This window comes from Musca vetustissima, unplaced genomic scaffold (genome assembly GCF_032173495.1).
Source record: "Musca vetustissima isolate MV318-11 ecotype Yass unplaced genomic scaffold, APGP_CSIRO_Mvet_v1 utg2961, whole genome shotgun sequence".
Classification (NCBI taxonomy): domain Eukaryota; kingdom Metazoa; phylum Arthropoda; class Insecta; order Diptera; family Muscidae; genus Musca; species Musca vetustissima.
Genome location: NW_026882087.1, coordinates 358,727 through 382,394, shown reverse-complemented (window position 1 = coordinate 382,394; position 23,668 = coordinate 358,727). Strand labels below are relative to the sequence as shown.

The 23,668-nt window shown below is 34.5% G+C and overlaps 1 long non-coding RNA gene and 4 other non-coding genes across 6 annotated transcripts; 1 reads left to right on the top strand and 4 right to left on the bottom strand.

Moving 5' to 3' along the window:
• Nucleotides 1-2,748: 2,748 nt before the first annotated feature.
• On the bottom strand, nucleotides 2,749-3,924 carry LOC133328292 (uncharacterized). 2 transcript variants are annotated; one of them, XR_009754282.1, is made up of 4 exons: nucleotides 3,833-3,924; nucleotides 3,221-3,289; nucleotides 3,009-3,129; nucleotides 2,749-2,946 (listed from the first exon to the last, which is right to left on the bottom strand). It is a non-coding gene; the product is annotated as an uncharacterized LOC133328292 (long non-coding RNA). The 2 variants fall into 2 exon arrangements; XR_009754283.1 differs by lacking the exon at nucleotides 3,833-3,924 and adding an exon at nucleotides 3,751-3,773.
• A 5,424-nt stretch (nucleotides 3,925-9,348) lies between these two features.
• On the bottom strand, nucleotides 9,349-9,421 carry Trnav-cac (transfer RNA valine (anticodon CAC)). Its single transcript has one exon. It is a non-coding gene; the product is annotated as a tRNA-Val (tRNA).
• A 696-nt stretch (nucleotides 9,422-10,117) lies between these two features.
• Nucleotides 10,118-10,190, bottom strand: Trnav-cac (transfer RNA valine (anticodon CAC)). Its single transcript has one exon. It is a non-coding gene; the product is annotated as a tRNA-Val (tRNA).
• A 674-nt stretch (nucleotides 10,191-10,864) lies between these two features.
• On the bottom strand, nucleotides 10,865-10,937 carry Trnav-cac (transfer RNA valine (anticodon CAC)). Its single transcript has one exon. It is a non-coding gene; the product is annotated as a tRNA-Val (tRNA).
• Nucleotides 10,938-11,226: 289 nt separating this feature from the next.
• On the top strand, nucleotides 11,227-11,299 carry Trnav-cac (transfer RNA valine (anticodon CAC)). Its single transcript has one exon. It is a non-coding gene; the product is annotated as a tRNA-Val (tRNA).
• The last annotated feature ends 12,369 nt before the right edge of the window (nucleotides 11,300-23,668 follow it).

The window sequence follows — 23,668 nt, the reverse complement described above, 5'->3', positions numbered from 1 at the left end:
GACAAAAGCTGAAGGTCTAGTCGATGGTACACCTGCTGGAGAAAGAAAAAGGAGAACAGGATTAATCGAACTTACCATCAAATATAATTTCCTGGTTTCACAGGAGAGGCAAATTAAGTCGCATGTAGGTAATAAATGTCTGGAAAGATAAAAAAGGAAGTTATTACTATTTTTCTTATTAAATTATTAGCATTTCTATTTTTACTTACCTTTTTGTGAATGCAATATCCAATTTGAGTAACTTCTCTAGATGTCTTTTGATTATTGAGACCATGGAAAATTTTTTTCTTGCAACCATAGGAGGCCACTCGCCTAGACACCAACAGCAGCGGTCAGAAAGAATTCGTTGGATTACGAACGGAAGCATCCCAGATTTACCGACTCTAACAATATGTCTACGATTCCTGAGCAGTCACGTTGTGACTGTCCTTGACCATTTGTGCACTCTTCCTTTATATTCCCATACGCAACTATGGCACAAGGCAGAAGAGTGTTGTACACAAGGTCGCAGAGCTGTCAGTCATCGATTTACGACGTTAGAGTCTGGAAGCGGGGAGACACGATCAAACACATCGAAATGCATTTGAAATAATATCGTATCCAACAATCTGACCAAAGTGTGGACCTAGTTGAGGGTACCCCTACAGAGAAAGAAAATATCAGGTCTCAATCTTACCTTTCGTTCAATCCAAACGTTGGCAGTCACCAATCTGAAAAGATAAGAACAGAAAGAGAAAGTATTAGTTATCTGTGAAAAAGAGGAAACTTTAAGTTAAAATCAAAATATAATTTAGAGCAAGTATGGTAAAAAAAAAAATTGCCGAATTTAAATTTTAATTTTTATTCATTATTTCTTTTGGTTTGTTTCAACCACACAAAGTTATTTTTCTTTTCAGTCAATATTTGAAACCCTTGCTTTGAAATAACTTCATATTTAAAAAAATTTTGGTTAGTAATGTTTTCACTCTGTTTTCAAAGTACAGGAAAGTTTTGCACCGTCACCAATTATATATTACACATTTTAGCAAAGTATTATTTATTTCCAGAAAAAAGAAACACAAGGAACATATTTGCAATACCTTTTTGTCCCTTTAACACAAAAATATTTATTTTTATTGTTTTCCTCTTTATTTTGTCTTGGTTCATTTTAAATTAATTTTTATTAATTTTTTTTTCTTTTTTTGTTTTGCTTAGTATTTTTTTTTCATTCATTTCCATTCATTTATTTTCACTTTTTGTTTTGATTCCGCAGTTTCCAATTTCATTTTGATTCTTTTTGCTCATTATCATTCTCTTTCATAATTATCACTCAAAGTTTAGTACTTTATTATCACTCATATTTTTCGAAAACCTTCTAAGTTTTCGAACACTAGGTTTCCGCCAAACTCAAGTTTTTGAAGAAGTGCAATTTTTCATTTTACTTTTACACTATATGCACCCATACACTCACACACACTGGATTGTTTAATTTCATTTTATTTTAGAGTTTATAATTTGTATTATTCAATTATTTATTGTTCTTTACAATTTAATCATAATTTTTCTTAGAATTATTTGTTATTTTGTATTTCATTCATTATTTGCACTTGTAGTATTTTCACATACACCCGCACTGTATGTTTCCAATAGGATTTTTCATTCATTAATTTTCTACACTTTTCACAATCACTACACTCACTTATTGCAATAACCCGACACTTTCACGTATTCACATATTTAATTATTTTAATATTCACTTTAATTTTTTTCACTCTACTTACCATTTTATTTAATAATTACTGCATTCTCCATTTTTCCGTCCGTCCACGATCCAAGCCGCCAAATAATGTTGCCATTTAAGCGTCCCCAACGCTTTCATTCATAAACGTCAGTTGCCCATATGTTATATTGCGCCGCACTAAACCGTAACGCTTGGCGTATGACGTCATTCTTACACTCGGTTTACACATTGTAAAACCATATATGAGGTTAACCGTTTACATGTGGCAAATAAAACACGATGTTTTAAATAATTAATTTTTGTTCAGAATTAATATTTAGGGTTGCCAGATCACAACAAAATAGGGATTTCGAATACCGATACTTTTAAAAACACCCAAGATGAAATTTTTGAATTATTTTTTTTATATCTTTGTCGCACTTTTTTCCTCCTATCCTTTGATAAGGATATCAGCAGGATAGTTGGCTTTGTGGGGTGCGCCTCAGTTTGCTATTGAAAATAAGAAGAAGCATGCATATTTACGATCATTCACAATAGTCAAACCATATGTTTGTGAATAATGTCAAACAAAACACGACTGAGAGAATTGGAATAAATTATAAACAAAAAAAAAATATGATGACAGGAGCCTTTCTTCCTGATTAAATGGAAAAATTTCGTTCCTTTTTGATTTTGCCTGCGAAGAAGATTGGATGCGTGGCTCCCTGTAACCGTCGAAAAAAAAAACAACCAAAGTTTTTGAGAAGTGAATTCATCTGGTTTATTTGTTGAAACACATACACAAACAACACAAAATACAAACTATTTTAAAGAAAATCTGAAGCCTTTAAATAATTAAGCAACATTAAACGAAAAGAAAGGCTAAAAATTGAAAGGAAATTTATAACAAAACAAATAGTTTTCAAAAAATTGAAAATTAAAAGAAAATTGAACCTTTTTTTAAAATTAAACAAAGTTTGAAAACAATTTAACAATATTGAAAAAAAACCCAAACAATTGACTAAAATTCTAAAGCAATGAATATAAATCTTAAACCTAAACATTCATGAAGAATTGGAGCCTACAAGCCACACCATCGCCCATCCAATCCATCGAGGGAGGCGCAGAGTTTACGCCATTGCTGCTCCAGCGTGGCTTGGTATCATTCCCAATTGACACTGAAACTTATTTAACTCCGGACAGACAGACGGACGACTAAGCTACATAATTAAATTCCGCGGTTTTTCCTGAAAAGAATAAATAAATTAAAAGGGTGAACAAACGAGTTAATATTAAATTTTTTACTTACTTTGTGTTGGTATGCAGGTACGCGACATTGAACTGAGCTCAATTCAAGGTTAGGTTACCAGGCATTGTTTAGATCGTCGATTTAATGTGGTATCGACCTACATTCCTTTGTTCGTCCTCATCTGGAATTGAAAGCAGGAAAATTATTATTTACATTCTGACCGAGGAATATAATTAAAAAGCTGAAACACGAACTAATTCGTACATACTTACGTTTTGGGAAAAAGCCTTAGTCACAAGCTGCCGTCAAGGTTCTACACTCTGGGTGCCCGCCGTTAAGCCCTAAAAGTACAAAAAGAAAAGAATTGATTTTTATTGGCAATTCTTTGTTTTTTTTTTTTGAAATTTTTATATTATAATTCGCTGTAAATTGTTAGATTTTGATTCAAATTACGATGGAATGAATTGTTTTTTTTTTTGCCAAATATGTAATATAGTTTTAATAAATATGTACTGGATTAAACCTGAAAAGATAAAAATGTCTTCGGCTTAAAGCCCTATTAAAAAGGTGGTGGGGATGGGATAAAATATGGTAAGTCAAGGGTCAGATCTGGGACGTCCAGTATGAGTAGACGTCATGGCGAGAGGTGTTCTCGGAGGGAGGGCTATCTCCTGGCTGGTCAGCCGCCAGGAGCACTGTTTCTGTGAAGAAAACTAATGTTATTTTGGGATTTGGTTGCAGTTAGGTGAACGTTTTCTTCTATTTAAATTTTTTTGTTGACATGTTTCAGGCTTCTTTTTACCCCCTTTTTGATTTAGTTTGAAGTCCGGTATGATTTTTTTTGTTTGTTCAACCGAAAAGATCTGCAAGTGGCAAGAACCAACCCCCAATCCGACGAGCCATAGCCGCGCTAAACGACAGCATACCGGCAACGCCACTTAATGGTCAACACAGCGATTTCATTTCGTTTTTCTTGAACACGGTTGTTACAAATATTAACATAAAAATATTATCATTCTTGATAATGGTTTAACTATTTTTTTTTTTCATTTTCCAGAAATCTGCTTATCATATTTACAATTGGTTTTTCCAAACATGGGACAAATAATGTAGTTCTATAAAAATACTCGGAGTTCCAACTCATTACATTTGACCTCTACTTTTGCGTACCCCCCTTCTTGGCACTGAAACTTCAACTTCTTAGAAATAAATCAAAATTAAATCTTACCATTTCCCCTATTTCTTCTATAGATTCGTTAAATATTTGTACACAATCATGCTCCTCAACCCATCGTGTTCATAATAATATTACTTCCCCTCAAGGCGATTTCTCACATTTTACACAATAAAATTATCTGAATGGCCACATTAACTTTATAACTTTGTTCTTTAAATTCTAAACGTTTTGAAACATCTTTCATGCTCGATATAAAGTCCTGAGTCCTCATTTAGTTTATCCACAATTTACACTCTTCTTTGACTTATTCTCTACCAGTTTTATTATGATTTCGTCTAAAATGTTGTTACTTTCCTCTTGTGTATGTAGAAATTTGGGTAATTCTAGTAGAATTAAAATTTTTCTGTTTCAAAACTAAACTTATTTAAAAAAATTTCGCGGGGTGGAAACTTTACACACATTATTCTAGATTCAATTAAGTACGCTGTGCCAAATTTCGTGCAAATCGAAAGATATATTGGGACTTTGGTACGATTTTTCCCAATTTCAATTGGGTTCGTCCTTGGGCCAAGTAGATGAACTGTGCCAACTTTCATCCAATTGGTATCATACTTTGTACCATTTAACATGGAAAGACATACAGACGGACGGACGGACATGCATATATCGACTTAGAAAGTGATTCTATGCATATTCTCAAAAGGAACCATGTGTCTATCTCGATACCTTTTGCATGTTACAAACATATGCACAAAGACATAATACCCCGTATCACAGTGTGGTGAAGGGTATAAAAATCAAGTGCGTACTTTTGACTGTGACTTACTGTATGTAATGGAAATAAAAGATAAATCAACGTAATAAATTAATAAATGACAAATACTTAAATGCACATGAAGGATGTTACTACTGGCATATCCTGTTCTTGAGACCTGAGACATTTTCTACGGAGACCACCTAGACGTTTCCGAAAAAACTGCTGAAAACGAAGCAAATGTATAATGTTTCATGGATTTTCTAGAAATACATTACAATAAATTTAATAATACATTTTTTATACTTTCTCTTGAACAATAAAACAACCAACCAAACAACACAAATCATAGAAAAGGGTTACAATAGAACGTATTATGACGACAGTCTGTCAACTTGTTTGCAAACAAAGGACACTTTTGTTTTCTTACAATAACAACAACAATAACAATGACGAGAACGAAAAAAGAACACTTCTACCATTCTGGGCATTACAAAGCAGCAACTTTTATGCTCTTCAAATACAAAAGGAGTTGTCGTTTTTTTATTCATGTCGTTGTTTTCATTGTAAATGTCATGTAATGTGGTTACACTCTGCCGTGACAATTCCCTCCACGCCTTGGAATTATTTTTCGTTTTTTTTCGGGGATAATAAAAATCATTGATTGATCGAAAGCAAACAATCGGAAAAAAAACAATCACTTTACGATCAGCCATAAAATAACGGGTGTTCTTTATTGATATTTAATTGTGGACAAATAATGAGGAGGGAGGCTGGCAGAACCTCGCCTCGATCCTCTTGACAATGAAATGGTCGTGTAACACACATTCGTGACAAGTGAATGAAATGAGTGAGCCAACAACACCAGTTGGAGGAGGAGGAATTCCGACTCTTTTCGTCATCGTCTCATCATCATGATAATAGTTCGCCGGGGATATTTGTAAACAATCTCTCCCATAGATTATGAGATACGACCTCCGAACACACAAACAAATCAAAGGAAAAAATTCAGATCATTAAAATCCCATAAATATCAATAAATGTTTAGCCAACACAACAGACGGATTGACACTCCTTTTGATGGGTTCCATCCAGACTTGTCGCTAAGGTGGTGGTTGTCGACAGCAACAAGTGTGTTCGTGTGTGTGTGTGTGCAAGAGAGGTGCGCTTTAGCCATTGTGAACTTGATCTTGAATTGAAATTTACGATCAATTAAAGTCATATTTATGAGGGGGAAGGGCGAACGAGCGAGCGAGCAAGGCATCAAGGGAAATAGGCATCAAAATTCCTGTGATGTGGTGATTACAAACCGCTTGATTGGAGCTATTATTGTTGTGGTTGAGGTAACAATTTTTTGTTAAAAAACAAACAATGAATACTGGTGAGATTGTCAAGAAATTTTGAAGAAAAGAATTTTAGCCGGCGTCTTCTTTCTATCTAATCCGCCCATTTCTTCCATTGTCACTGGAATGCATTGTTTTCATTATTTTGTCAAGAATTTTAATTGAGGTTACACATTAGGTTCATAATTATACCAAAACGCCTATGAATTTTTTCATTTAAATTTTGATTATTTGCTTTACATTGAATTTTAAAATATGGACTTGTATTACTTTAAAATGGAATATTTTATGGTGTTGATCGCATACAAAATTATTTGAAGCCTAACCTTTACCCGGTCCTCAAGTGAAAATAAGTTTTAATTTTTAATTTGACTCAAATTTATTGTCCATGGCCGTAAGCGCATTTTTCAAGCAAAGTGGCTATAATTTGGACTTTCGGGTTTTTTCATAGGCTATAAGACTTCTTTGTAGAAAATATTAGATTGGGGAAAAGAGAAATCGATTATTATTTTTTCGTCGAAAATGTCGGTGAAATCGGAGAAATGACCGAAGTTGACCGGCATGTTAGTCGTAACATCGCCCAGGAGCTAAAACTCGACCATAAAAGCTGTTTTAAACCATTTACACAAAGCTGGATTGAAATAGAAGCTCGGTGTTTGAGTGCCACACCAATTAACAGAAAAAACCAGTGAGCGGAGTAGTATAGTCGGACGGGGCCGACCATACGATACCCTACACAACTACCACGGATGCGGATGTTTGTTCCGAGCCTTGGCTGTTTACCTCTTGTCCGATTAGAGGTAAACATCACCCTTCCTCACACTGACATATTTTCCGAATATTACGAGTATTCAGTACATCTATTGTCCAGATTCACTTCACAGTGGGTTGTTTTGTGATGTTCGGCTTTCATTTGTGGTCTATAGATCGACTCGAAAATAACAATAAAAATAAAATTAATTTTTCTGTCCACATCATTCCAAAATTATAATCTAATCATCACCGAAAATTATAGGCGTTGTCCTTGACCATAACTGGACACTCATGGAACATTTCAAAGCGATCTGTAGTTCCGCTCTGTAGAGTTACTAAATAATATAAAAATACGGAGATACCGGTAAATATATTATGTGTAACTCCCACATTCGAGCACATACAACAATATAATTGGTATCAATTTAAAGGCCAGTCACTCCTCTTGGATATAATATCAACTTCTCAGGCCTATGTCCTTCAGGGGTAAATATATACTCTATAGAATACAAATTTTGTCATTTTTCACACAAAAGTCAGGGTCCATTTGACCCGCTAAATATTGACCGAACTTTATCAAAACAGGCATGCTTTTGGGGCTGCACAAAGCTATAATACCCTGACAACATAGTTGTGTAGAGTATAAATAGGATGGATCGAATATCCATCTGCGAAGCCATGGCCAAACGGAATGAGAAGGACCCATTTCTTAAACGGGTGGTGACTGGAGATGAAAAATGGATAACATACGATATCTCTGTGCGAAAACGATCGTGGTTAAAGAGCGGTGAAGTACCTCAAACAATGGACAAAAAAGGACTAACGGGCTATGCATTTGGTGGGACTGGAAGGGGATTATTTATTATGAGTTGCTTCCAAATGGCCAAACGCTAAATTCTGATATCTACTGTTCCACCAGGACCACACACATCTACAGTGACTCGCCAGAAACTTCTTGGGGAGCTTGGTTTGAAAGTTTTAATACATCCGTCATACAGTCCGGACTTGGCGCCAAGCGATTATTATCTTTTTGATGACATTGGAAAAATGTTTTAATGCTAAAAAATTGGTACCTGGGGAGAATTGTGAAAATTGACTACTAGAGGTTTTTGCAAATAGAGAGCAGGACTTCTATGAGAGAGGCATTATGAAGTTACCCTTAAAATGGCCACAAATCATATAACAAAACGGTGTATATTTGGCACAAATCGGACATTCCGAAGCATGTTAAATAAACTCCTATAGTTCATATAAAAATAATGGATTTATTTTCCCCCCAACCTAATATTCTATGTAGGTCCATGTTTTTCGGTGTGCGAAAGGTGTCTGGAATTTTATCGGAGGATACAAATCTTCTGTATGCCATACAAATAAGCCCAAATATAAATCCCCGAAACGCTTTTAGGTATTTTAAATTTGCGGATTTTTTGGATGGTTAATACTTAGTATAATATCACAATTTGTAAATTGTGACCTTGCCGGCATAGATTTTGCCAAGTTTTTCGTGTAAGATGTCTGAATTTTTCCCCATTCTACTTGTAAAGCATTTTTCAGACTTCATATGCCTGAGATGGTATGGCTTCTAATATATTTCTCCAAAATATTCCATAAGTTCTCTATAGCATTCAAATCCGGGGACTGAGAAGGAGTTTGTATCACTTATCGTCAATTATAAAGTACCCATTCTCGAACAATCTGAGACTTGTGTTTTGGGTCTTAATCTTGGTAAAATTTAAATTTTATCCCTATCCTACGTTTTCTGCACCACATTTTAAATTATCTTTTAGAATGTTTCGATCTAAATAAATGCATGTTATCCAAAATCCTTCAAGAGAGTCCCCTCCGTGTTTTACGGTGGGAATTGTGTGCTTAGGCTCTACAACTTTATTCGCCCGGTGCCATAACAAGTAAAATTTGTTTTCATCAGTCAAAATAAAAGATTTCCAAAATCCTAAAAAAATCGTTTTTTGTTCCTGAACGAACTCCAATCGGATTTTCCGGTTTTTGGGGTTCCAGGAATGTTTTTTTCTGTGCTTACACTTCATTTCCAGACATTTCCCTGTGGTTTCAACAAGTTGAGGTGCACTAAGCTTTTCGTCCCTTATGTTGAATATTTTTCTCGTTGGTTTTCGGTTTTGTACCTCTATATATGTTTTTGGACAGCAGGTCGAGTAATATAGAATATTTCCGCTATTTTCCTAGTTCAGCATAGCGAAGAACTAATTTCCACACAACGATTGTGTGTTGTTCCATGGTCTTAAATTCCAACGATGGGCGACTTCCAAAATAAGACGAGGAAACCTTTTAAGACCAACAAAATGCAGTTACCCCCTCTATCATAAGAATAAAAAATATTCGTTTTATTAAAAGATTTGTTTCCGCCCGGGTTCGAACCGGGGACCTTGTGCGTGTGAAGCACACGTGATAACCACTACACTACGAAAACCTCTGAGTATCCGTTGTCAAATAATGTATATAAAATGGCAGCAAATGTAATATTTGCACATTGGGTTGTGGCTTTGTGTGTTGCAACATTTTTGGTTTATTTTTATATTTGCGACTTAGTCAAACATATTGTCACAAATATACAACCGCACTGTAGAAATTCTTTGGGTATGCGGTCGAAAGACATTTGTGACTAAAACGTTTGTTACTTTTTTGAATGTACTGAATGTGCATATTTATCGACAATGGCATTATTTCGAATATGGGGTTACCGTAGTTGTTTTGAAGAAGATTATGTAAAAGGAGGTGTTTGCACGTTACGATTTTTCGTCGTATTAAATAATGTTATTAGTTCGTTCTAGACACACACACACAAACACATATAAATCGCAAAATCATGCAATACTTTATATGGAACAATTTCGGTTGCCAAAAAGTTTTTATAGTGAAAAAGTTTTATATTTATTCGCTGCTACTAGCAAAATAGCCACACGGTTCTGAGAAACTTTTCGTTGGCAATCAAATTTAGGGGAGAAACCCTTTCTCGGGTAATCTTTTTTGGGATTGATTCACAAAGGTAAAAACTTATCAACACTTTATTGGATCACATCTGGGGGTTTGCCGTTGCAAATGTCCTGTGTTAGGAGGGGGTGAAGATAGAGAGGGGTTGTTCCCCATAGCTCGAATTTAAAAACTCTGTTTCCGCCCGGGTTCGAACCGGGGACCTTGTGCGTGTGAAGCACACGTGATAACCACTACACTACGGAAACTTGATGGTAGCTGGGGTATTTTAAATTCCTTTAGATGCTACCCTCAATTGCAAAACATTTATTTTGTCGAAAAAATTGGAGATAGAGCTATTAAATTACACGTATACATTGCCATAACTTCTAGGATGTTACGTATTAAAAATGGGATATATCGGTCTATGTTTTCTTGTAGCCCCCCATATAACGGTTCCCCCATATTTGATATTTTGGAAAATTTTGGAAGGTTTTTAAAGCGAATTGGCTGTAATTCAGTATTTCGAGTTTTCATTTTCATCATTCCTACCAAAAATGTTTAATATTGGTCCACTTTCTCAAATAGACTCCATATTTTGGCGAGCTTGAATACATTCCATTCGATCGGAATAAAATTCAATGTCGGTTAAGCAATGTCCGTCTGTCTTCGGATATCATGATATAGCTCTATCTCTATCTATCATTGCTACTATTCTTAGGATGTTGGGTATTGTAAATCGTGTTTATCGGCAAGCTATGTTCAATTTGGTGTAGAGAGCATGTAAAGGTATCACTATTATTGACCCAGAAATTCGATTGTAAATGGTGATGCAGACTTACAATATATCGAAAATCAATTAAACCAATAATTAATTTTGGAATATTATTGTTTGGAATATTAGCATGATTATATTTTTATATAGAAGGACAATTAAAAAGATTGTTTCCGCCCGGGTTCGAACCGGGGACCTTGTGCGTGTGAAGCACACGTGATAACCACTACACTACGGAAACCGCTGATTCCAGCTTTGTCCTCATACTATGAAAAAATAGGGATATCAATATAATTTGTTTTAATTACTTTCGTAAATTAGAAACTTCGTCTGAGAACCTTAGAATCAGCGCCAGTGTCTTCACACACATATAATCTTTTGTTCGATCCTAAGTATATTTTTTGAAATTAAAATCGCTAAGCAAAAAATAAGTGGCATTTTATTTTTAAACTGATAAGGATTTGTGAGGATTCTAGGACATCAAATGCATTTTTCCGCGAATTGACTCTATGAAAAGTGGTTAGCATGCAGTTTCCGTAGTGTAGTGGTTATCACGTGTGCTTCACACGCACAAGGTCCCCGGTTCGAACCCGGGCGGAAACAGATGCAATTTTTTGTGGCAACTATTACAAACATTCTATTTATGCAACAAATTCCCGCGATACATAAAAAGCAAGCAAAATCGGTGCGAAGTTCGGTCGGGACGAAATTAACGCCGATCTACGGTCAATAGTTTCAGACGGTCAATAGTTCCAAAAAAAATTAGTTTTTGGGTATTTTTAATATTTTATTCGTATTATACCACAAAAGGTGCTACAATTTGGTCTTCTCTTACTGCCAGACCGGCATTGGCAGATTCCTTCTAAATTGGTTCAAAGGTGACTTTTTCCGCACGCAATGTTCGAACAATTATGTGGGTGTCATCGACGTAGGCGAGTAACATGTGTTGTTTGGTGTACAGAGTGCCACTTCTGTGCACCTTTGCATCTCGTATGACCTTTCCCAGTAGGATATTAAAAAAAGTCACACGTTCGGCTGTCACCTTGTCTGAACCCTTGTTCGGTATTGAAGGGCTCCGAGAGGTCATCCGACTTTATAGTCGATGTCGATTTGTTTTCGTGGGTCTTTTCCAGGATTTGTCGTTGTGTAAAAATTTGATCTGTGGTGGATTTGCCAAGTACATTCCAAGTGTAGATTCTTGGAATGTGCTGGGGTAGTCAACATTAGGGCGTTTGTTTTTCTGTTTCTTTGCTTTTTCATAGTAGGTGGGGTTTTCCGACGCCTCAACCCATTTTTTGAAGATGGGATCTGGTCTTTGCCATGTAAAATCCTGACAGAACCGTTCTTTGGTATCTATCATCTCCTACGTCACCCAAAATTTTCAATATAGGCCTACTTTTTAACATAGTCCCATACGAAGCTGCTTAATATTCGGTGAGTTAGTATGCTTTTTTTCAGAGCATAAAGAAGTACTAGAAGACAATTTACACTGACATAGTCCTCATATAAAGGTTCCGATCTATTAAAGGATTTATTTATGTACACCACATGTCGAAGGCACCAACACCTGCTCTTATTCATCTACCTTGTTAAAACCAACTTGGCTATGAGCCATATGACGGTTTTAATCCAAAAACTCGGATTGAAATCATTCAATGGGGAAATGCGAAAAAATTCATATATGACTTCGAATAATTTGCCATTTTACAAAGTTATCTTAACTGACCTTATTTCGTTTTTTTTTTGATTGTGAATATTCAAACCGAACGGTTGTGTGTTTTTCTACTCTGAAGAAATATTTGTCAAACTTTTTGGAAAAAAATATAGAAATAATTTGATTTGAGTTTTGCTAGAATTTTCTTTTTGAACATTCAAATAAGCAAACGCTAGAAGGACTTTTTTAATAATGGATGATCTTTCTAAAGATCCGCATTCTGGAGCACGGCCTCCTATTGAAGCGCTCAGTTCTGGGAACCTCTCCGATGCGATAATTCAAACCAATAAGGACGTTGATGCAGCTCCAAATAAATATGGTAACAATTCCATGGTCCGAAATGTTACATGCAGTGCAAATTATGTACAAAATGAAGGCTCTTTAATGTCTCAGTCATGTCAAAGTTTTGCGCGAGATCAACCTACTATTTCAAAACAATCTATCTATGGAAGCACGGATACAATTACATCGCATCTATCATTAGTGTCTCAAAGCGAAATCATGGAACAGGATGTTGATGGACAATTTACTGTTGTTAGAAATAAGAAATGTAAAAGGGATGCTGGAGGAAAAATCCTGGGAAGTGAAATCGCTGATAAAACTGGTAATAAATATGTGAGTGACAACAGATTTTCGATTTTGGGAGATTTAGACTTTGAGCCTGATAATGTCATTGGAAAAAAAATAACTTCTGTTGAGAATTCTGATAGAAATGACAGGCTTAACAACGCTAACAAAAATAACATGGAACCTACGAGAAGTGATAGGAACAAAAAGCACAATGAGTCTACCAAGAAATCATTTTGTCCGCCAATTTTTTTGCGTAACGTAAACATTGATACTCTTGTGAAGAAACTTAAATCTAAAAATGTAGTATTTAAGATAAAGAATCAATCTGGTGGTAGAAGTAAGTTGTATCTGAGAGATCCAGCAACACACACCGAAATGATGGAGATTTTGAGGTTAAAGGGTGTTGACTCATACTCGTACACTCCTAAAGAATTAAAAAAACAAAGTGTCATTTGTAGAGGTCTATATCATATGACAGACGTTGCTGACATAAAAGATTGCTTTGACGAAATTTCTCCAAACATTGTAGATACGGTCTCAAAATTTTCTACCGATTACTCCAGAAAGAAAGGTTTTGATACAGGCCTATTTTTAATAACTTTAAAGTCTGGAGCAAATCTAACTAATGTTACTTGTATTAGTGAATTATTAGGACAAACGGTAACATATGAAACACCTAAGGTAAACATGAAAATTCCACAATGTTGGAGATGTCAAGGTTGGGGACATTTTTCAAAAAATTGTAATAGACCAGTTGCGTGTGTTAAATGTGATGAATTGCATCCCCCGGGCAAATGTACATTTGTCTCAACCAGTGAATCTCTGCCTTACTGCGTTAACTGTAAGGAACGAGGCCATCCTGCAAATTTTAGAGGTTGCAAAGCGTTTGCTAACTACTGCGCCACACGCAGTAAGTTTGTTTCTGAGCAAAAGGCTCGTAAGGAGTTAGCTACCAAGATTGTGGATTCATCTTGTCAGAAAGTTTTGAATCAATCATATGCCAGTTTTCTTCGAACACCGGATATAAGTCCATTGCAACCAAAACCAAAGAAACCTACTTTGGTTACAGATTTTTTAAAAATTGCAAAAATGCTCCTTGAACCTGAAGTGCCATCGTTAGATGAACGAATTATGAAATTCTTGAAGAATTATAAATCAATATCAAAAGATCAAGCTAAAGCCGAGTGTTTAAGTATTTTAAAGGATATTGAAAAGACATATGACCCGTAGATGTTTAAATTTGGTTACATTTAATGTAAGATCCTTATTGGATCGTGCTAGAAAAATCGAGTTAGATTGTTTATTGTCTCAGTTCAAGATAGATATTGCATTTTTACAAGAATTGCATTTTCGTAAAAATATGCAAATTTTTTTAGACAATTTCTCGGTGCTTTATGACAAAAGTGCCTTAGGTGTGGCTATAGCTTTTAAAAAATCCATTTCCTTTAAACGAATTTTTATCCCGGGCCATAATTTCTTGAGTGTTTTTGCGGAGGTTCATATAAGACATAATGGTATTAATAAAAATATCGTGGTTGGATCAATTTACTTTCCTAGTAATTACAATAGGTTGGAAATTGTAAATGGATTGACTTCGATTTTGAGATATTCTGAAAACTGCGATGGGTTAATATTAGGAGGTGATTTAAATGCAAAGAACATTTCCTGGGGGGATGCGAGTAATAATTATAATGGTGCTGTCCTCGCAAATTGGTTACACGATGAAGCGTGTTCTGTTACGAGAATATGTGATGTACTTCCATCCTTCCCCTCAGGTTCATCTCATTTGGACCATTTCATAATAAGTAATAATGTAGTTGATAATTTAAATAAAAATTTCAGAACTTCTACTTTACCTACGTTCTCCGATCATCTGCCTGTAAATATTAACATTTCTTTGTCTAATTTTGATTTTATATATGCAGTTCCAAAAACAACAACATCTTTCAAAAACACTAACTGGGCTTTATTTAAAAAGGACATTTGCAGCGCCTTATTAAGTTACATTCCACCGAAAAATCGTAATTTGTCTAATCTAGAAATTGATTTTTATGTTGATAAAGTAAAAAATGTTGTAAATGAGGTTTCATTGAAGCACTCCGAACAGATAGACATCAGGAATAAAAAGTTTATAAAATCGGACAAGGTTAAACTGTTGTTAAAAATAAAATATAGATGGCAGAAAGAGTTAAAAATGTTATATTCTCGTACATTGAACCGTAGACATCCAGACTATTTGCTCATTTCAAAGCAAGTAGAACTTATTTCAATAATAATTAAAGAACAGATTAATATCGACCAAGCGAAGTCCTTTAATGATCGTCTTAGCAAAATAAAACCGGGTCCGACTACTTACAAAGATATTTTTAAACTTATTGGTAGATCCAATTGTGGTTGCATTAAAACGGTTTCTTTAAATGGGCAGGATATCGTAGGGACGGACTGTCAACTTGAACACCTTAAAGATCATTTTCAATCTGTTTACAATTCCCCCAGTCCAATTAATTATATTCATGACGTTGTTGGAACAATTGATAGAACTATGTCCTCTCTTCCTGCTTCTGAAACCACATTCAATGGTGAATGTGACATTTTAAGTGATCTTAATTGTTCTTTTTTTACTTCAAAAAACGAAATTATAAATATTGTAAAATCTTTGAATAATAAGAAATCTTCTGGTATTGACAATATATCCAACTTTTTAATAAAGAAGTTTCCTGAAGAAGCATATGAATTCTTGACAATCATATATAATAATTGTTTAAATAACAGTTACTTTCCAAATGCTTGGAAAATTGCAAAAATTCTTCCTATTCAAAAACAGAAGGGAAATAATGATCTGAATGCTCTTAGACCTATTTCCCTTCTTCCAAATTTAGGCAAATTGTTCGAAAAAATTGTAAAATTAAAATTGGACGCTAGTATTAGTCAAAATGTTGTTCCAGAATTGCAATTTGGTTTCAAACGAGGAAATTCTACAGTTCATGCACTATTAAAATTCACTAATGACGTTGTTCAAAATTTAAGGGAGCGAAAATGTACTGTAGCTGTGTCGCTTGATGTGGAAAAGGCATTCGATAGAACAGATCATAAGGGCATATTATATAAAATGATTGCGATAGGGGTTCCTCCTGCGTTGATTAAATTAGTAGGTAGTTTCTTAGATAATAGAAAATTTTGTGTTACACATAGAAATAAATTATCTTCTTTAGGAAATGTTAACTGTGGGGTGCCGCAGGGGTCAATTTTGTCGCCAAACCTATTTAATTTGTTTATTTATGATTTTCCTCATCAATATGACGACTCGAAAGGCATTCTGTATGCCGATGATTCGCTGCTTTACGCGCATAGCGAGTCTCCGTTAGAAGCTCTACGTCTAGTGTCGGTTCATTTGGAACATGTGAATATTTTTTATGAGTCTTGGGGCATTAAGATAAATACCTCAAAAAGTAAAGCAATCTGCTTGCGTAACGCGTCCGGAAAATGTAAGCGTTTTGTAGTACCGCAAAGCAAAGATTTAAAACTTTTCCTTCGTGGTAATGAGATAAAATTTGAAGATAATATTAAATATCTTGGAATTTATTTTAACAAATTATTAAAGTTTAATTCTCATGCCCGGAATAATTTGAAGAAAGCAAATATGATGAAAGGAGCTTTTTCAACATTATTTAATAACAAATATCTAAGTATTAAAACGAAATTACTTCTGTTTAAAGTAAGTATTAGGCCTATCCTACTTTATGCATTTCCGATTTGGTTTACCATATCTCCATCGGTAATGAAAGAATTGGAAATTTTTGAAAGGGGTGTAATTCGGAAATGCATATGTAGGAACTATCAACATCAAAATAAAAGGTATTCGAATGGATTCATTTACGACACGTCTTCCATTGTAAGGTTGTGCGAGTACTCCCTCTTAGGTTTAGAAAAATTTGTAAAAAATCTCCAACATTTCAATGGAGGTGTGATGCTCGATATTTTAAATTCAGAGTCGCATTTTAGTTGGTCAAATACAAATTATTTATCTCCTATTGGAATTTTAAAGGAACAAAATTATTTGTCTGGTAGTCTTTATACATCGTCAACTCCCGGCATACACAGGGGTTAGTATGCTCTGTTTTGGTCCTTAGTTGTTATTTTTAGTTTGTAAGTTTAAAATTTGTATAGTAGTTTTAAGAACCCTTGTGTAGATGATTCTCTACAAAACATTTGTATATGCCGGGAGCAAACATATTGTAACACCATCAGATTACATTATCATAAATATTTTGTCATTGTCATGTTTGCAATTTGTTAATATACACAAAACATTAAAATTAAAATAATACATTATAGTTTTAAGTGGCCGATATATGTATAGAAATTTTATTGTTAATGCGTGTCCATTAATTACATCTAATGGGACAATCAATCTTTTGGCACAAAGATTATAGGAAATATTTTTTTAATTGAATTAGTTCAGCTTAGAACACCAACACCAGCAGCAACAACAGCAACGACAATGGCAAATGTTGGTAGTGAAATAATGAAATTATTGGAAGATACATAAAATTAAGATAAGAGTTTGAAATTTTATAACAAGTTGCTGCTTGCCAGCGGCAATAGACAGCAGAAATGTCGATGTTGACAAATTACCGATACGGGGAAACATCGAAGTGCAGGTATGGACCAGGTTAAGTCACACGTTGCCAATCATAGAGGCTATTGTCACACTGAGGACAGTGTGACAAGAAAGTCATGTTAGTGTTTTACTTGTTGTTTTCTTTTATAATGGAAATTGCTCTCAAAATATGCAAGTGTAAGTGTTTGTCTTTAGAAGATTGTAATTTAATAACAAACAGATGGTAAGATATCTAAGAATTTTGCATAGCTTTTTCTAGCATATCAGCAAATTTAATTTGTAATAGTTTTTTATAGACTGCTACAATGAAATGTTTACAGTGAATATAAAACATTTACAAAAAGTATCATTAAATATGTGCAAAATACGAATAGGCTATTTATGGTAGTTAGAATGGAAAGGACCTAGGATACTTCTATATTATATATGCCGATTAAAAACAAACTTATCAACGTATCATATTTTTTGAACCATTGACATGAAATTGGACGACATTAAATGTATGTGCTTTACCCTTCGACACGGTCGAACCCCTCAAAATATCTTAAAATAATTGTCGAAGTTTTCACAAACACGGAATATCAAATTATGGCCACTTTAGTGGAAAAATGCGTTTATAACCTTCAAAATGCCTAAAATAGGACGATCATATGGCACTTTTAAACTACGCAGATATATGCCAGCCTCCAAAATCTCGAAACACCAAAGTCAGAGCGTTATCTGTTGGAAAATTAAGCTATGATCCTCAATACATCGATAATTGTGAGCGACCTTTATATGAGGGCTATATGAAAAAATTAACCTATGATAATAATTTTCTGCATAGATATATGCAGCCTCCAAAAAACTGGTATGACAAATCACAGCCCTTTCGGCTGGAAAATGCGGCGAAAACCTTTAAAATACCGTAAATTTGGAGGTACCGTTATATGTGGGATTCAAAACATGGATCGATATATGAGATTTTCAATACCAACAATCCGACGCATTACTTCACAAATCTCGTAAAAATACCGAATTCCATAAAAAGAATAATAAAAGTTTTATATGTGTAAAAGTTTTAAAGCTACACTGGTGGCCAAAACTGAAGCAACTGTAATTGCAAACTGAATAAATGTACTGTAACTTTTTTAAACATAAAGTTATAGTAAAAGTGTTTTAAGATATAAATAAGTAAATTATTCACTTTTAGGAAATAAATGAAAAAAAATATATATTATATGACTGACCCAATTTTCTTTAATGAAGTAAATTTAGCTAGTAATCTACATCGTAGCCATTATTTTTGATTTTGCTCCCTAAGATACTCCAAAATTTAGGGTGAAGATCTGATAGTTGCGTTGGCCATTATAAAAACCCCTTATTTTTGAATCTCGCAACCTATCTTTAATTTAGTAATATTAATAATAATATTTATTCACTTAGTCGAGTTCCAGTGAATATGAGCTTTTGCTTTTTCGCTTTTCTCGATTTTTTCGGAAATAAAATAACTTTCTTGATGGCATCCGGGCATGTAGACCTGCTATATGCCCGGCTATGTTCTTGAGGTTATATCCAACAATAAGCCTCTTAAATGGGTATTTTTTACTACTATTACAATATGTTGATCGGTACGAACTGATGTTTTTCGCGAATGTTTTTCTAGCCATTGTTATACCCTCAGCCTTATGGCTAATGAGGCTATACACACTTTGATACGGTGAAAATGTGCCTCATCGAAATATTGGTTTTAGACCCAATGTTTCTTTGGACCAAATCCGTATCAGAAAATTTGGAGTCGATTTACACATGTCCGTCCGTCCGTCCGTTGTCCGTCTGGTGAGCACGATAACTCTCGAAGAAAATAAACGAATTTTATCCAAACTTTGCACATCTTAATATTTCTTCCAAACTTAGTTTAATTTCGACGATGTGGAATATCGGTCCACTCCTTCTGGTACCTCCCCAACAGGGATCCAAATTTTCAATATTTATAAATCCAATAGCAACCCATTGGTCCACTCCTTCTGGTACCTTCCACACAAAATGGTCAATATTGTCCTAAAAATTAATTTTATAATAACACGGAAACGGACTATCCGATTTTATCGAAACATTGTACAATCTATTATCTATACCAAGCCTGAAGATGGGACTCATCGGTCCACTCCTTCTGGTTCCTTCCACACAAGTGGTCAACATTTTTCATATTTATGAATCCAATATCAGGCGAATGGAATGTCCGATTTGAACCAAACTTTGCACAACCTATTATCTAAGTTGATGATTGGACCCATTCCTTCTGGTTCGCCCGGCCGAATTTTTTATTCTCTCCACAATGAGGATGACAATCAAAATATCAAAACTTAATGGTGGCTACTAAAATTTCCAAAATACCGAGTATTTGGGAGTACCGTTTTAAGGGGCTACCCTCAAACTTGTGCTATTCATTGAAAATCCAAAATACTAAATTACAGCAAGTTCGATTGGAAAATGTGTCCGGAATTCCCAAAATACCGAATATGGGGCTACCCTGAAATTTGTGTAAATATTAATATTTTTTGGTACGGTTTTGTGTTATTCAACGAGGACCCAAAATGCCAAATTACAACCAATTCGGTGGGAAAATCTGTAAAAAATTCCCCAAATACCGAATATTGAGGAGTACTATTATATGGGGGCAACCCGAGATATCCCATAAGCAATACCAAACATCTTAGGAGTAGTAGCAATATCTGTGCAAATTTCAGCGCTCTATATTAAATATTGACTTCTGTATATTGATTTCAATAGACGGACAGGGTATCTGGCATAACAGAAGCATGTTAAGAATAACAAGTGAAAAAGCGTTAAGCGTTAAAATACAAATTTTAGACATTTTTTAAGGATAATTATACCCTCAGCCTTATGGCTAATGTGGGTGTATACACTTTAATACGGTGAAAATGTGCCTCATCGAAATATTGGTTCTAGACCCCATGTTTCTTTGGACCAAATCCGTTTCAGAAAATTTAGATTTCATCCGAACTTTGCCCATCTTATTATTTCTTCCAAGCTTAGTTCAAAATATAGAACTTCCAATTAGGGGCTAGGTCTAAATGCGTCTATAGTTCATTATCGAACCTTACGTTCTAATTTTTTATCTCTCTATCCTCCGCAGGTGAAATGATTACAAAAGAGTCTTAGAACCAAACTCAAAACGCGGAACAAATTAGATAACTATTTTAATATATGGGGACTACCCCAAAAAGGGGCGAATATGAATTTTTGGTAGGGAGATTTGTTACCATATACGACTACAAAATACCAAATTGCAGCAAATTCGGTTGAAAAATGAGCTCAAGAACCCCAAAATACCGAAAATTGGGGGTACCCTTATATGGGGGATATCCGAAAAAAATCACCTAAATTTATAATTTTTTGTGGAGAGATTTGGTACCTATTAAGAACTCGAAATACTAAATTACAGCACCCTATATCAATTCCTTCAGAAGATAGCGTGATTACAACAGACGGACGAACGGACAGACGGATGGACATGGCTAGATCGTCTTAGAATTTCACCCTGATCAAGAATATATATATACTTTATAGGGTCGGAAATTAATATTTCGATGAGTTACAAACGGAATGACAAAATTAGTATACCCTCCATACTATGGTGGAGGGTATAAAAACGCCAATACGGCTCCGCTTTTTCATTCTGTATGTTGCTCCTAAAAATAATCGTTTTATATCGTGTCCCTTAGATACAATAACACTAATTTTCTATGGCGCATGTTTAAAAATTTGGTAGGGACGAACTTAACACCAATTTCCTTGCTCATAACAATTTTCAACAATATTTTTGAGATGGCATGTCTCTAGTCAAATCGAATGGACAATAATTGTTGAAACATTCTTCCTTCTATCTCAAGTACATGCCCGTCTTTTTGGTTCTTATGTAATTACCACAATATTCTACGAAAAGGCTCCGCTTAAAAAGGAAAAATGATAAGACAATTTATACCAAATGTAGTGGTGGCGTTATACGAAAGTGTTGCATTGAGCCACTGTATAACTCCCTTACCAAATGCATATTTATTTTATTTAAGACCATGAATTATAACCCTTGTTAAGAACGTGATTTACAAATTATTTAATTGGCCATTCTGAACAATATTTATGATTAAAATTATCCGTTGACTATCGGTTTTTGTACTTTATGGCTTTATTATGTGTGAATGTTCCAAGGGGACAGACAATCGATTTGTGCAGACCAACATTTCGGCCAGAGATTACCGTCAGCCAATGTGATGAAATTCACACTCCCACACTGCAAAAGAATGACAGACAGACTGATTGTCATAAATGCTAAGACGCCATTTTGAGCAAAACTGAAATCGAATATTCTCTGACGAAATAAATGTGGATATGAGGCGTTTAGCAAATGATTGGTGCGACTAACATCGACGTTAAATGCATTTTTAATTCAATCATAAATTTGATATTTAAATATTGCTGACATGTCGATGCTACCACAACTAAAGTCCAAATTGTTTTTTTTTTTCTTTTTAAAATTCACGAATTCTAAACGTGCGACCGGCAATGACAAATATTTTGATGCCGGCAATTAAAATATATTTTTTTCGTATTTCTGTCAGTCCGACAGTCTAACTGTTATTATGCAATTTGTTTCTGATTTACGGACACATCAAAAAGAACTAATTTATTAAATTCCCATAAATTTGGGATGGGGTTTTTTGGAATTTGATTAAGTTCGTCATGAGTCATGGAGATAAATCAAACAATAAGGGTAGTCATATCAGGATGTTGAATTGAATTTGTATTTTTGTGGATAAGTTTTTTCTTAGGATGAGAGAAGAATAAATATTTATTTTTTAGTATACCGCTGAACTTTCTGTTAGATATTATATTGTATATACCTGGCCCCAGGACTTTAACTGGATTTCATTTCGAGGGCCATTAGAAAACCGAAATCGCATTTTGTGATTTTTTGATATTTCAAACATCGAATCGATTGTCATATGGGGTACACAACAAGATTGTTATGATATTATAAGTTTGTGTGGCCCCAAACAACAACATTTAGTATCCTGAATGTCATATCCTGATCAGCTGAATCTAGATGTGTGTGTCCGTCCGTCAGACCACTATAACTTGTAATATAAGATCAGGTTGCAGTTGTGGACCAAAAAAAATTTTGCTAGTAGGTCCGGTTCCGACCAAAGATGACACATATAATTTTTGGTAATGATTGGTTCATATTTTGGGGATGAAATAGACTATAACAATTATTTTTATTTTTTTTTTTTTTACAAATATTACTTTTCATGGGGAAGGGAATGTCAACTCCGAGAAAACATGGAAATGTTTTGAAGGCCTTATGTGCATTTCCAACGAAGTGTATAATTTGGCATTCCATTTTGATAGTTCTACCTTCGGATATGATCTAGTTTTGATCAGAAGTACAGTGGATCGAAAAGCGCAATCTTCAGAACATTTATGTACATATTATACTAGCAAAGTGCCCGATACTTCGTATGCGGAAAGGGAATACAAAAAAAAAAAAAATCATATGGAAATAGTGAATACTGTATAATTTGTTGTACTATAGTTCTGAATTCCACCTCTATTTCTACATCTAATATCAAGTTTATTACCATTTAGTACTTTTTTTTATTACACAGATTACACAAATCCAAGTTTAGTGCATTTTCTATTATATTTACTATTCGTACACATAAATTTGATTTTCTAAAGTTGTCGCCATAATTCAATACTACACTTTAACAATAATCTAAATTCCAAATCTCTGGGTTGAACCAAATCCAAATTTAGTACCATATAGTACTTTTCATACTCCTAAGTAAGAATTTCTAAAACTACATCAATCCTACACTCTAACAGTAATCCTAATTCAACCAAAGTCCAAATTGTACCAAATTTAGTACTTTTCGTACTCATAAGTTCAAATTTTCAAATGTACCTCAATCCTCCTTTCAAATAGTAATGGTAAATCCAAATTTAAGAATTTCAGCTCTGTCTGTTCTCCAAATTGTACCAGATTTGGTACCATTCTGTACTT